The 14,434-nt window shown below is 38.2% G+C and overlaps 1 long non-coding RNA gene across 4 annotated transcripts in view; it reads right to left on the bottom strand.

The window, feature by feature from the left end:
* LOC141365378 (uncharacterized) overlaps positions 1 to 14,434 on the bottom strand; it is a 98,108-nt gene that overhangs the window by 75,065 nt on the left and 8,609 nt on the right. For all 4 annotated transcript variants that reach the window (XR_012370613.1, XR_012370614.1, XR_012370612.1 and 1 more), the window contains exon 3: positions 10,676 to 10,735. This is a non-coding gene — a long non-coding RNA (uncharacterized lncRNA). The remainder of the gene's footprint in view (positions 1 to 10,675; positions 10,736 to 14,434) is intronic.

The following is a 14,434-nucleotide window of genomic DNA, read 5'->3' as shown; positions in this document are numbered from 1 at the left end:
ACACAAGGGGGGCCGCACGCTGAAAAAGTTTGGGAACCACTGTCTTGGACAATAAAAGAAACAAACTGCACTTTAGTGGGGGAAAAGAAGTCCAACTTTTTTTGAAGTAGCAATATTTATATGGTCAGTTGAATGTTAATTTGATCCAATCCATGTTCAGTAAAAATAATTTGATGCAGAAATAAACTAGTTAATAGACCAACTGTATAGTATTGTACACAAGTGTTTAATATCAATATCAGCCAGAAGTTGTCTGTTTAAATCGGTATCGGCCCAAAAAATCCTATCGGTGCATCCCTAGTTTACATGCAACGCGAAATAGGGGTAATGAGCAAAAACTACCTGTGCCGATCGGTTTTTGCTGACGTAAACGCAAAGTAATGCATAAAAGTCTGCGCTCAACTCGAGAGAAACTGCGAAAATAAAAGTTCATGTTACATTTACAAATTCTGCAGACATGACAAGAGATACAACAGTATAGCTTAAGACAGATTTCCCGTCGGCTTTTTGAACAACTACATTTAAACTTTGAACAACTACCCATTTAAACGCAGTTGTCTGCATAGCCGGTTTATGGATTTGCATGTAAACACATGAAAACAGGTTCCTATAATAAGCAGATTTTTATTAGTTATAAGCTTATTCTGTGCATGTAAACGCACTCCGTGAGTGTGTTTACATGCACAATCTTACTCTGATTATGCTTTAAAAACTGATAACATTTGAGGTCATGTTAACGCCTAAAACGGTTTTCTTTTATCTGGGAAAGCCCATAAATGGCGTAAGCCAAAACCGATTGTCACAGGTAGTTTTTTGCTCATTACCCCAATTTCGCGTGGCATGTAAAACACCTTAACTAGCTTTCTCGCAGTTTTGTTCATGTGCGCATGTCTCCGCGTGTGAAAGATAAACGTCACACGCAGAAGTAAGCGCAAAGTAACGCATAAATGTCTCCGCTCGACTTAAGCAGTTGGCAGAGAAACTGCGAAAATTGAAGCTCATGTTACATTAACAGGTTCTGCAGACATGAGAAGAGATACAACAGTATATCTTAAAACAGATATACAGGTTTTTTAAACGACTTTTATGTACTATAGGCGATGACGTCACTGCCTGCGAGAAACCTGAGAAATCTCCAAGTCCCATGTAAATGCAGTTGTCTGCATAGTCGGTTTATTGATTTGCATGTAAATGCATGAAAACAGGTTTCTATAATAAGCAGATTTTTGAACGTTATCCGCTTCTGTGCATGTGAATGCATTCACTCTCAAAATAAATGATACCTAGCTGTCACTGGGATGGTAACCTGATAAAAGTACACCTTTGCATCTAAAGAGATCAAATTAGTACCTCAAATTGGTACTTAATTTATACATATCTGTATCTAAATGGTGTATACCAGAGTCCTGCAACGGGTCGGACTCATGGGGGATAACCGCATAAAAGTGTCTAAAACGGGTGGATTGTGACATTCCAAAAATTCACGGGTGGGGATGCAGGCGGATAATTAACTCTGTGCGGGCGGGTAGTAGCGCGAATGACAATATGTGCAAAATTTGTATGTGGGTTGTGCACACCAAAACTTTTAAACACGGCTGAAAACGCCTGGAGGACACCGAATGACAGCTGTTTTTCAGCCGAGCGCTTTTTAACTGTGATACTTGAGAGCTTTGAGCCGGTTGGTTGATGTGATACTTGTCCCGCCCCTACTCGACTGTGATTGGACGGCTGTGTGAGAACTGACATTGACGAGCGGAGCTTTTCACCCAAAGTTGAATCTTTTTCAACTCTCGGCGCCAAGCACAGAAAATACGCAGAGTGCTGAAAACGCAGAGTTACTTGAATGGTGCAAAACAAAGCGCACTTTAGCCTGTTTCATTAGCCCATTCATGACACTGTTGTGATGTTAAGAGAGGTACGAAAATGGACTTTAATTTGAATGATTTTAGCGTGTGTGATTAATGCGTGTGCGGGTCAGGTAACGGGCCAAATATTAACGGGCCTGGGCGGGTGGGGATTTAATTTTGATATTATCACAGGTGACGGGTCGAATCTGGAGCTGAACTTTGCGGGTACGGGTGGGAGCGGGTCTCCAAAAATGGACCCGTGCAGGACGCTGGTGTATACAGTATTAGGACCTTTGTAAAGGGTACTGCCTCACTGACAGCTTGAGACCATTTTTTGACCAATTTTTTCATGACTGTATGTTTAGTTTATGCATAGTAATAAGACATAATCTTGACGTGTGTCTCATGCACCGTTTGCTTACTATAATGTCTGTATTTTAAGGCCAGGCAAATGGAAAGTAGTGCTTTATCTCCATTTACAAATAAAGAGACCCCAAATACACACTGATTACATGAAATTACAGCTCCGGAGCAAGACCGTACAAAATCCTCCTCTCTCTGCTGGAATGGGGAGGGATATTGTTCCAACCAAGCACCATAAAAACAGATTGGACGGGCTCTGTACTCAGGAGAACTGGTAAGCCTCTGTTTTATTCATGAGCATGAAGGCTCCACCAGCTGAGAAAACCCCTGCAGTCTCTTCCAGCACATCAAGGTTTTGTGGCTGCATTACAATCGGGCCCAGGTCGCAGCTCTGACACACTGCATTAAAAAGCAACAGAGATTAACGGGCCCGAGTCAATTTGGGAATTGATCGACAGGTCCTGGACTAAAGACAGAAACAGCTCGCAAGAAAGCACAGACTGACGGAATAATCGCAACACGCTCATTCGACTCATGGAAATCAGATTTGAAAAGAACAGACCAACTCGCTCTTGGGGATTTGAAGGGAAAAGTTGGCATGGTAATTCGTACACTAACAACAGTTCATTTTGGAGAAATGAAAAGAGAATCCGGCACTGTCCAGCATCAAAACTGTGTGGGAATGATTCTTCTTCAATTGAAGATGAGTATGGTGGAGTAACAATTGTCATTATTACAAAACATAAATCTGTGCAATGTTACATAAGACCCATATGCGTAAACAAGAAGAATGGCATCATGCCGGCATAATACAATAACTGTCTAACACTCACAAACTGGCACGCTCACTCAGGGAGAAACAGATGAAGATGCTCAAGCAGGTCTGACAGAAAATGAGCACAGACACAAACAACGAGAGGAGAAATAATTGGTCCACTTCCCATTATGCTAATAAACAAGCAATAATGATAAACAAAGTTCCTGCACCGATTAAAAACGCGAATCTCAGTGGGAGATCTCACCCTCCATTTCACAGCCATTAGATGTATCTCACAAAGTCAAATAACAACAACATAAAGATTGTTTTTTTCACAGCGTCCAAATTTACAGTTTGGAGGACGTCCCCTAATTGCCCTCTTTGAATGTAGCGTCCCAGGCTCCCCGTCATTACGGTTGTATTGAAGTCCTAATGAGTGGAATTGTCATCCACAAAGATGCCCCCCTTTCTCCCTGCTGTGCGAGCACATTAAATCCAGACAGCTCATTTCCATTCCCCTGCCATCTCTCCAGAAATGACGTGTGATGCTTGAAACTGTTTATTTCCAAATTCAGACCTCCTCCGTAGCAGCCATCGGCTTCAATTACCAGTTTTTCTGAGCGCAGCCATCAGGCAGCCTGACACTAAGGTCCAACCTAATTCCCACCTTCTCCAGAGTCAAGAGCATAATGTGCAGATAAAAAAGGTGGAAAATAGCCTGTGCCTCATTAGCATGCGGTGGCTGCCTGTTCATTTGCTCGCCTGCGAATGAAAGTTCTGACACTCGGGCGCCTTCCGCAATATGAGAATGGTCCTCTTCAGGCGGTGCGCCATCCTTACCGCAATGAGAGAGGTCATGGACGGGGGGGACGAGGCTGAACCCCGCTAGCTGCGCCCTGTGACTGCAGGGCCGGCCCGGGTGCTCGGAGGAGAGTATTGATTCTGGAAGGGGCTCATTACCTGCCAAATCAACACATTACAGGCGCGTTTGAAGCATGCACGGACGGATTGTTTACGAGTGTCTTTAGTGCAGGCCAAAAGCTAGCACCGGCAGGGCATGACCGCGCTCATTAGCCCGCAACCCGACGATTAGATGTTATCCGATACACCGCTATCCGCGGCGTCCGTCTAACCGAGGTTGCTGGCCTGCATTGGCCTGGCCCATTACGGCCGTTCCCCCCGTCTCTCTCTCTCTCTCGCCGGTCTTTATCTTCCTTTTTCTCACCACCACTCCCCATGAATGTATCCATTAGGCCGCCAACGTGTAAATTGTTTTCACCTGCGCTGCGGGCAGATGGAGGAGAAGGAGAGACGCTGGACGCGTAATTTCCTATGCATGAGCTTTCTAATCAGCTGCAGAGAAACATGATTCCCCAGCTTCTCATGGATATAGGAGGGAAAAAGAGTCTCTCGAATGCACAATCTGCAATCAATATGCATGCTATGTTATAGGGATATTGGATGCAGGGGAGCTGGTGACTGGGTTCATGCGAGTCTGCCTTACGTAAGTGAGATGGCTTAATGCGAAGGATGCCGTGCCCAGCCTGATCCCATCCAGTGGAGATAGAGTTCAGCCGGTGCTGGATGAATTGGAGGATAATTTGACCTACAAGACAAAGCCCCCATAAGCACAATTTCCAGTGTCAGCAGAAGGCGACCCCAATGAGTGAGAATGTGCACGCGGCCTCACACGCGCGCAAATAAATTTGGCCTTTTTTATGCTGTAGCTACACTTTTGTTTTTGTAAGAGGGTCATGATGTCTGGTACAAAATTGAGCGAGGCCGCATTGAGACTAGTAAGTAAAGTGTAATTACGATATTCTGTATCATAAATAGGGTTGTCGAAAATAGTCCGATGTATCGCTGATGTCTTTCAGCATGCTATGACATTATTAGCCTTGTGTTCTCATGAAAAATTACAATTATTATTATGCATTTTATTATTATGGGCCTGTCATGGTTTCACATTACCGCATAACCTGCACTTAAAACTGCATTGCAACGGATCACAAAACTCACGGTTCGGATCACATTACGGTTTTTGAGGCACGGATCGGATCATTTTTCGGATCAGCAAAAAAAAGTATGGGAAAATTCTAATAACAAATCAAGAAATTACAAACATTTGTAAAAAATAACAAAGTTGCACATTAAGTAAGGTCTAAAATCATTAGGTACAGAAATCAAGTGAATAATAACACTGCATTTATTGTATTAATTAAATGTAATTATAATTTTTTTAAAGCTTTAGAAGTGATTTTCTCTTGGTTGTTTGATTAACATTAATGACGCAGACTTAACTCTTTCCCCGCCATTGACGAGATATCCGTACGGATCACGGATCAACTGCGATCCGTTACACCATTAAAAGACACCTTGTAATGCACACAGCTCACACTTGCCCTACCAAGAAAGAGGGTTTGGTTGTGCGAGGGTTATTCCCATTTCTTGAGAGCACAGTTGGGCAACAATGACACTTTTAGATTAATGACACTGGTTTGCAGCAATAGGTTTCTTTTTCTGGTTTAACTCTTTCGCCGCCATTGACAAGATATCTCGTCAATTAAGAGAAAACGCTTCCCAGCCAATGACGAGATTTTCCGTCTTTCCGCAATACCTCTATTATCCACCAGGTGGCGCACTTCCGCAACTTATACAACCCGGAAGTAGCACCTCACGTGAAAGAGAAAGAACTCTGTGTATGTTTTAAAGATCGCTTTGCATCTGATCTCTATCAAAAGTCCTTCACAAACATTTTATTATCTCTGCTTTTTGCTCAAAATTGGGTGTTTTTGAAGAAACCTACCCATGTTTGAGAGGTGATTACAAGAGAACTAATGAAGGTAGGATGAAACGGGTTTTTTTGTTTGAAAGCAGAGGGTCTGTTCTTTCTGTTCTTAATGATATATTGTTTGTTTATATATTTAAAGAAGAACATTTTCTGGAAGGCATTAAACTTTTGTGAAAATCATGAAAAACGCTGGTGCTGGCTGGCAACTTTTTTTTAAAACGCTGGCGGGGAAACAGTTAAGAATGTTTGGTAGGGAGTAACCATGTTGCCAGCTGTGCTGGAAACAGGCTCTGAAGTTTTTCCTGCTATGTCTGCCATTAAAGGCAGGGTGCACAATTTTTGAAAAATGCTTTGGAAAAGGGAGTCGGGCCGAGTACCAAAACACACTTGTAGCCAATAAGCAGTAAGGGGCGTGTTTACTAACTGACATTGTTGCCTGGGTTGCGTATGTGTGGGGAGGGTCTATCAAAAGAAGGTCCAGATTCTATCCACACTATTCCTGACGCAAATGCGGGCGACGCCATCTTGAGGTCAGATGGGTAAAACTTCCGGTGAGCCACTACAGCTAATAGTAGTCCTATTGCGAGGGATACGATTCTGTCGTTTTGACTGGCATTATAATGCTTATTATGAAATCCAGGAAGACAGGGATAATTTGTGCAGTTAGGGGTTGCCATAATAGATGATACAAACATAGTAAATCTTTACAAAACAGTTGTTTTAACTATAATACACGCACAAGAACTGAATGTTTATGTGGCGCACGTGCATCTATTAACTGTATCCACACACCCATCCACATCTTTCTTAGAAACTGATAGTGAACAATTATTCAAAAACAACATTATGCTGATAAAATATGCTGATTTATTCTGCTACTATATATTATTACAAAAACGAGATTACAGTATATATAGCCTACGACATAAACTGCTTATTAATTAATGTTTATAATAGTTTGTGATGTCTTTACGCATACCGTTACTTTTGTTATGTTTTAAATGATTTTAAGCAAATCATTTCATAAGTTCACGTCTTATTTACTGTATAATATTTTCATAAAACGAAAACAATACTGAAAACATGTAATAGGAGTTTAATATGTTTATTATGGTTTGTTTAAATAACTTACATTGTGTTGAATGAGAAGCAAGTTACTGCTGCTGTCGGAACGCGTGAAGCTTGATGTAGCCATAAAACTCGATAAGTCGATTAAAAATTGCCGTTTAAAAAAACTCACACCAGGGACGGTTAAGACATTTTAAACCATCACCTGAAAAGGTTAAAAACAAGAAGTCTCTGTATATTCCATGTATTAAACACTCGACTGACTGTCCCACTGTAGAGCTGGTATGTCTCTGTGCTTTTATATTTGCACATTGAAGACTCGTCACCCCCGAGGAACAACATGAAACAATTGAATATATCTTGATGTATTAGGACACTTTTTAATTTCATCCTTACACTGGTTCATACCTGAATTATGACCGTAATCTTCATGGAAATCGCCGGCTCTGGTTCAGTGACAGTACGCGCCGGAAGTCGCACCCATAATTCGCGCAAAGCGTCATGGGGCGTAGGAATAGTGTGGATTGGGGTTGGGGCGTGTTTGTTTGGGTGATTTCAAATGTCAACACTGGCTTTCAGAAATCATGCACCCCGCCTTTAAGTAAAAACTCTTCTGTTTTTTCCAACCAATCCAGTGGCCTGTCATAGACAAAAATTATACCTTGTAATGCACTGCAAATATGAAAATTCACTCATAATTTATTTACAAAGATGTATATTACTTAAGCTGAACATAAATAAATAATTTTATATTAAAGGCTCAGTGAAGTTCCTTGGAACCCCCAGCATTATTTGATGTGGTGATGCCCTTTTAACTGAAACAGGAAGTCAGTGCAAAACTATCGAGAAGATCCCTGAAAGTGGGTCCTGACCAAGTGTAAAATTGGGAGGATTTTTTAAACCAATATTTCATATCCAGTTAATTACACATGACAAAAGCCATGTAATAAGCTGGGTAATTTATATGAGATATGAGATCACCCAGTCTGGGTTTATTTTGTCATAACAACGGTAGGATGTACATAATCACATCGCACAACATTGGGCACAAGGGCTAGATAAATCAAAATGTATCCAGCCCCACTCGTGTAATTTGCGGGTGGGAGATGTCCCGACTGCTTTATGCCCAAGTTTATTGTGTCCCAAGTCCCGACCACTTTTTGGAAGAATTCTTGCATTAGGGTCCAATAACATCTAATACGCATGGAAAACGCAGGACGCACCATTTTCTTCTGCTTTTCAAAGCACTCGTCTGTGAACACAAGTGTTGTTTCAGACGCGTTTATATTAGAGTGTGCTTGCCGCACGTTTAGATTTCAAATAAACTTGAGCACAACTTGATACAAACAGCCTCTGAAAGGAAAAGAATCAATAAATGTTTTTTTTTTTTAATCTGTCATAGATGTTACAATGAATTGTCTATGAATAGTCATTATTCATCATCTATTCCAAGAGTAACAAAAATCTATTTGATGCAAAACATCAGTTTATTGGAAAAGAGTAAGTTTCATATATGAATATGATGTTTTCTCAGGTAAAACAAAATGTTGAAAGTCAATTATATATTTGTTCTTTTTTGACACAAGGTAGACATACCTTAAGTTATTTGGCAATATACGTGATCTAAGTACTTAAAAAATAACATAATGATTTTTTCCCATCTGCTTCCCCTGCACACTTGATAAATCTTGCTTGCGTATCAGGGGTTTTCAAACTTTTTCAACCCAACAGGTAATCTCAATACATGGGAAAACACAAACACATTTGTCCCCTTTCAGTAGTTTAAGTTAAATTGAATAACATTAAAATACCTTATAATAGGGCTGCTCCATAAAACTAATAAATAAAACTAATCATAATACCTTAAGTATCATGCACTAGACTAAAACCTTATGAATTAAAGAAAAATATATTTATCTGTAAAAACAACCTTCATACTGTAGCTAGCATAGTTCAAATTAAATGGAGGTTGGCAATGCTTTCAAACCATTATGTTAATTGTTAGATATTCACTCAACAGATCCACCTAATCACAAAGGCAAGATAAAATGACAGCATCTCTGACATGGGCTGGAAAATGTTAACCTTTAATTACAGTTTATACTAAGAGGAATGACTAGGGGTTTGACTCATTTTTATAAATGTCGACATTATTAGCATGAGCATAGACATTCCTGTAGCTCAGCTGGTAAAGCATGGAGATAGCAAGTTAGCAACATTAAACTCATGGGTTTGATTTCACACGAAACGATTGAATGCACTGTAAGTCACTTTGGATAAAAGCATCACTAAGTGAGAATGATATTAGTACAAAACCACATATGAAAACATACACATCTACAACTAACGATTATTTTCATAATTGATTAATCAGCTGATTATTTTATTGATTAATCGACTAATCAAATAAAAACATAAATATTATTCAATTAGATTTTCACTAATTGAGTAATAAGGCACTAATTAGGGCATTCACGTGAAGAATTGTATTTTTAATAGTGCAAAAGCCAGAGTTTTACTAATATAATCTTTTTGATTTTGATATTTTAAGCCTTAAATAAAAAAAGTTTAAGCAGCTTTAATTGATTTTCTCGATTAGTTGTTGCAGCCCCAATACACAAAATAAGCAGTTAGAATGGCTAAAATATACTAAGAGAAGTGACTAGGGGTTTGACTCATTTTTATAAATGTCGGCATTATTAGCATGAGCATAGACGTTCCTATAGCTCAGCTGGTAAAGCATGGAGATAGCAAGTTAGCAATACTAAACTCATGGGTTTGATTCCACACGAAACCATTGAATGCACTGTAAGTCACTTTGGATAAAAGCATCACTAAGTGAGAATGATATTAGTACAAAACCACATATGAAAGCATACACAATAGGGCTACAGCTAACGATTATTTTCATAATCGATTAATCGGATGATTATTTTATTGATTAATCGACTAATTAAGAAAAAAAACATAAATATTACTTATTACAGCTAAATAAGGCACTAATTAGGGCATTCACGTGTAAAATTGTACTTTTAATAGTAAAAAAGCCAGAGTTTTACAAATATAATCTTTTTGATTTTGATATTTTAAGCCTTAAATAAAAAACATTTAATTGATTCAATTGATATTTTCGATTAGTTGTTGCAGCACTAATTCACAAAATAAGCAGTTAGAATGGCTCAAATTTACTAAACGCCGATTGAAGCTTTATATTGTGAGTCAGATCAAACAAACTATATCCAAAAAAAGCTATCCCTTAAAATGTGATTTACTTCATTTGTGTAATAATGGAGCCCTTTCACGCCTAGGTGTCAGCTTTGCGTATTCTGTGCAGGTTACCTCATTGTGACAGTGTATGCTTTTAGCAGTCCTCTTGATTCTGATCAATTTGGCCTAATTAAACTGCTTTACATTTACTATGGCAGCGTTTCCAAAGGCATTTCAAATTATCCCTTGTAATTAGTCACGATGAGATTTCATCCATCACAGGCCTTTGTTTCTGAATTACCTTTACACTACAGCTATTGAAAGGTGGATAGGCTCATCAACTTTATAAGTCAACTTTAAATCCTGCTCATACATTAGAAAAATTACTGTCAGTGGTGTGGGTGACATGAAGTCTTGACATTTGCTTGGGAGACAGGCTGTGGAAAGCCACACTCCATTTTACTTTATTAATGTTTCTAGTACATTTCTGAAAGAACTTTTGAATCTTTTTATTCGCTTCATTAATTGCTTGTCTTTCCTACACCCTCATAACACACATAGTTGTTCACCCTCAAAATTTTGTTAGAATCTAGGTAGGACTTACAGACATCATTGTTAACCTCCAGAAAAAAACTCATTTACCTTGCAGTTCCAGTATCGCATATACCTCCTTTTTTCTCATCATGGATCAGGCCTGATCTACTGCAAAATAAAGCAAAAAAGTCATCAATTAGCAAAAATGTCCCGTTGTTGAAAAGGCGATAAAAGCTCAAATTCACCTTGCTGATGGTATGAAGCCATTAAAAAAAATCAAGTGACTATTGAATTAACAGAGAACTTGAAAGCTTTTATTCTCTGATGCAGAATACATTCAGAGTAAAAATTGATTCACCTCTTTAGCAATTGCTCTGGGACACTCGAACCGCATGGAGATAATTTATTCTTTTAAAATTAAAGATCTCTATTGTGAACAGTAAAACACTTTCCAATATTTGAAGTTATTATAGTTTACTGATGTTACAAATCATACATTCATGTACCCTGACCTTAAGTTAACGTGTAAAATCTACAAAGTTTCTTCTAGTAAAAGCTAGACACATCATAGCACGGTTAAATCTAGGATTTTTTATCCTCATGTCTATCACATTTTGAAAATCTTATAAGATGTAAAAAAATCTTTTGGTGTGTACCTGGCATTAGTTTGTGTTATCTAATGCATTAACAAATGCAACCTTTTTGTAAAGTTTTTATTTACCACAAATTTATTGTGTATAGCTGGTGCTTAAGTTAATCACTGATGCAACTTTTTTTTTTTTTTTTTAATCACTGATGCAACTTTAAAATCAGACCGTTTGCGAAATGAGACCATAGCACGGCAAATGTACTGCAACCACAAGAAAAATACATTTTTATACATTAATAAAAAACATGCAGCATTCATCTGCCCTCTCTATTCCAGCTTTCAAACTAAAGACAAAACACAACCTTCAGTGAGAATAAATTGACTATGAGTTATTTATCAAATCATTGAGCAGACAGATGTTTGTGACTGCTTCACGGTTTCACCCTGGATCTGCCAGGCACAAAAACAAAAGTCTGAAGGAATCATTTGTGATGTGCCTGGAATATTAATTTAATTTACTGTCGTTAATTCACATGCAAATTTTGACCTCCGTTAAAGCATATCAATTACCCTACATACTGTATCTGAGGGACGAAAAGAGAGAGGAACAACACAAATCAATTGCAGTTATACAAAACGGGAGACAATAAACTATTTCCATACATGCCTCATACAAAATTCAATGCATTTATAATTTGTGAAAAAGAAAAGCATTAATTGCAAGCTATTAGATAAAGTGTAACCTTACACAAGGGCTTTGCAAATATTTAAAGGAGCATTTTACCCATAGAAACATTAATCTTTATTAAAAGTGGATCATATTTGTAGTCGAAATGTAACATACATTTCGAATTTGGTGCCTATTTGACCGAGAAAATGAGTGTTTGTAGTCTCACCCCCTCTACAAAGATACAGTATAGGACTTCATTCTTTCAATGATGCAAATGATGATTTTTACATCATGGAAAGAAGGAAGTGCAACACTGAAATCCATATTTCTCCAATCTCGGGGGAAATGAATGATGAGTGAATGATGCACGACCATTCAAAAACATGACTGGGTTTCTAACTATACAAAGCTTAATGCAAATGGGTGAAGTGTCCCTTTAAGACACTTGTTCTTATTCCTGTTTACACCTGCTATTAAGATGTGTTTTGGTCGATCGGATCCAAGGCTTTAAACCGGTTTACGGAACAAAAATGAAAACCAGAAACTTTTGATGTTTTGCATGGAACAGAAACGAAACCAAATAACCTAACCGGTTAATACCGTTATTTTTTTTCGTTCTTTGACAAGATTTCTGTGCAATATGACTCTGTGAAGTTCACTTCCAGTCGTCGTTGACTCATCGGAGAAATGAGAAGCTTAAAATTTGCACTTTTGTTAAAGGCTTGCAAATGTTAACACTTAAGTGATTGTATCCAATTTAACTGCAAAAATGCGCTACTAAAGTGAGCAATTTTCTGTACACACAGACACACATGCGTTGAATGTGTCCGGTCCAACTCCAATCAAACGTGAATCCCTATGCCCTTCAAAGATCAGAACTCTTAATGTATAAACTTGAGAGACAGTTGCGCTACTGTGTCTCATACTGTAGTCCATTAAAATACATTTGCCGAATAAAGCAACATACTTTTCACTTTATGTGGAGCAACTGTTTATGCTGCATCTCCTTCCCGAAGCGCCGTTTGGAATTCGTCCTCCGTCTGTGTGTGTGTTTAAGTGCACTCAAAAGTGCATACACGGAGAGACGTGTTTCAAAAAGCAAACAAACAATCTTTCTGTTTTTGACAGGACACATAAAAACACAATGATCTCGAAATACCACAGTATTCTTTTTCTTATAAAAAACATTTGTTTTAGTTGTTTGCCAATAAACGACATGGCAGAAATTGTCCTTGTCTTAATTAATGTATAATGCTGAAACAAATATAGGCATGTCAGAATTACAGAAATGTCGCTTACATAGTGTAGCCTTTTTTAATGTTTGATGACAAGATAGAGAGTTAGAGACTTAAGAAAATTATGTAGACTAACAATTTAACGTCCCACAGCTGACATGAAACATTATTAACCAGTTCGGGAACTTTATTTTTTGTTCTAACCGGTTTAGGAACGTCAATTTTAGGGTTGAACCAAAAAAACGGAAACGTTAAAATACTGTTTCTGTTCGGAACGAACCAATTGGGAAAAAATCTGGTTCAACACCCTGATCGGATCACAAGTGGACGCCGCTAAAGACAGGTGTAAACGGGGTGAAAAACATTTTGAGCTCATCCAGTTCCGACAACATTCAGAGATAGTCAAAAATGAATTCGACCGGATTGCTTTTGTGGTGAAGACGTGTGGTCGAATGTGCTCTCCGCCTGTTGATGTAATGTCATGTAAGAGCACAATGTTTTTCCTTCTAGCACGAACCCACGGTGTTAAGTGCGATCTTTAGGCTTCCATTGATAAAACTGAAGCGGCTGCTCTCCGCCACTTTCATTTGTTTCATTTTGCAGGCATGTAAACGTTGCACGAGCTTATTTCATCAATTGCTCCGAAATATGAGAAAGCTCTGACATATATATTACATTGTACAAAACTCTGTGCAGCATGTTTACTAACACCTTGGGCTGCAACAAGTAATTGATAAAACCGTCAATAATCGATTATGAAATTAGTTTGTCAAAGATTCGTTGTCAACTTTGTATGTTTTACTATTTAAAAGCTGCACAAACTTTTTTTTATTTAAGGCTTAAAATATCAAAATAAAAAAAAAGATTGAATTTGTAAAATTCTTTAGCAGTGTGTGGCTTTTGCACTTTTAAAAAAGTACACATCTATAATAAGTGAAAGTTATTATAATATTATATACTCAATAGTCTAATTGAGTTAATCTTTATGTTTTTATCCGATTTTAGTCGATTAATCTGAAAAAAAAATCATTAGTTGCAGCATTACTAACAACACAAGCAGCGGACTCTAACCTAATATTACTGCGCGTAAGTTCTTTCCCACCCGCTTTTAAATGAAAGCGAGGGACTCACCCACAGACCACCCCTCAGAAAGTCAGGACAGAAGCGGTTAAAAGGGGACAAAAGATACAGAATAAAATACCAGGTGTAAGTGTGAATGTGTCTCTTTTGTTCCCTTGTGATCTGATCGACCAAAACGCATCTTAATAAGATATAAACAGCCTCGTCTTCCAGTGCTTACAAGTGAGTATAATATGAAAATCAGCTTTTAACCCTCCCACATTTTATTTCTAAAAATAGTGCAACAGAATGTT

The sequence above is a fragment of the Misgurnus anguillicaudatus genome, chromosome 7 (genome assembly GCF_027580225.2).
Source record: "Misgurnus anguillicaudatus chromosome 7, ASM2758022v2, whole genome shotgun sequence".
Lineage (NCBI taxonomy): Eukaryota > Metazoa > Chordata > Actinopteri > Cypriniformes > Cobitidae > Misgurnus > Misgurnus anguillicaudatus.
This window is presented reverse-complemented; position numbering and strand designations above follow the sequence as displayed.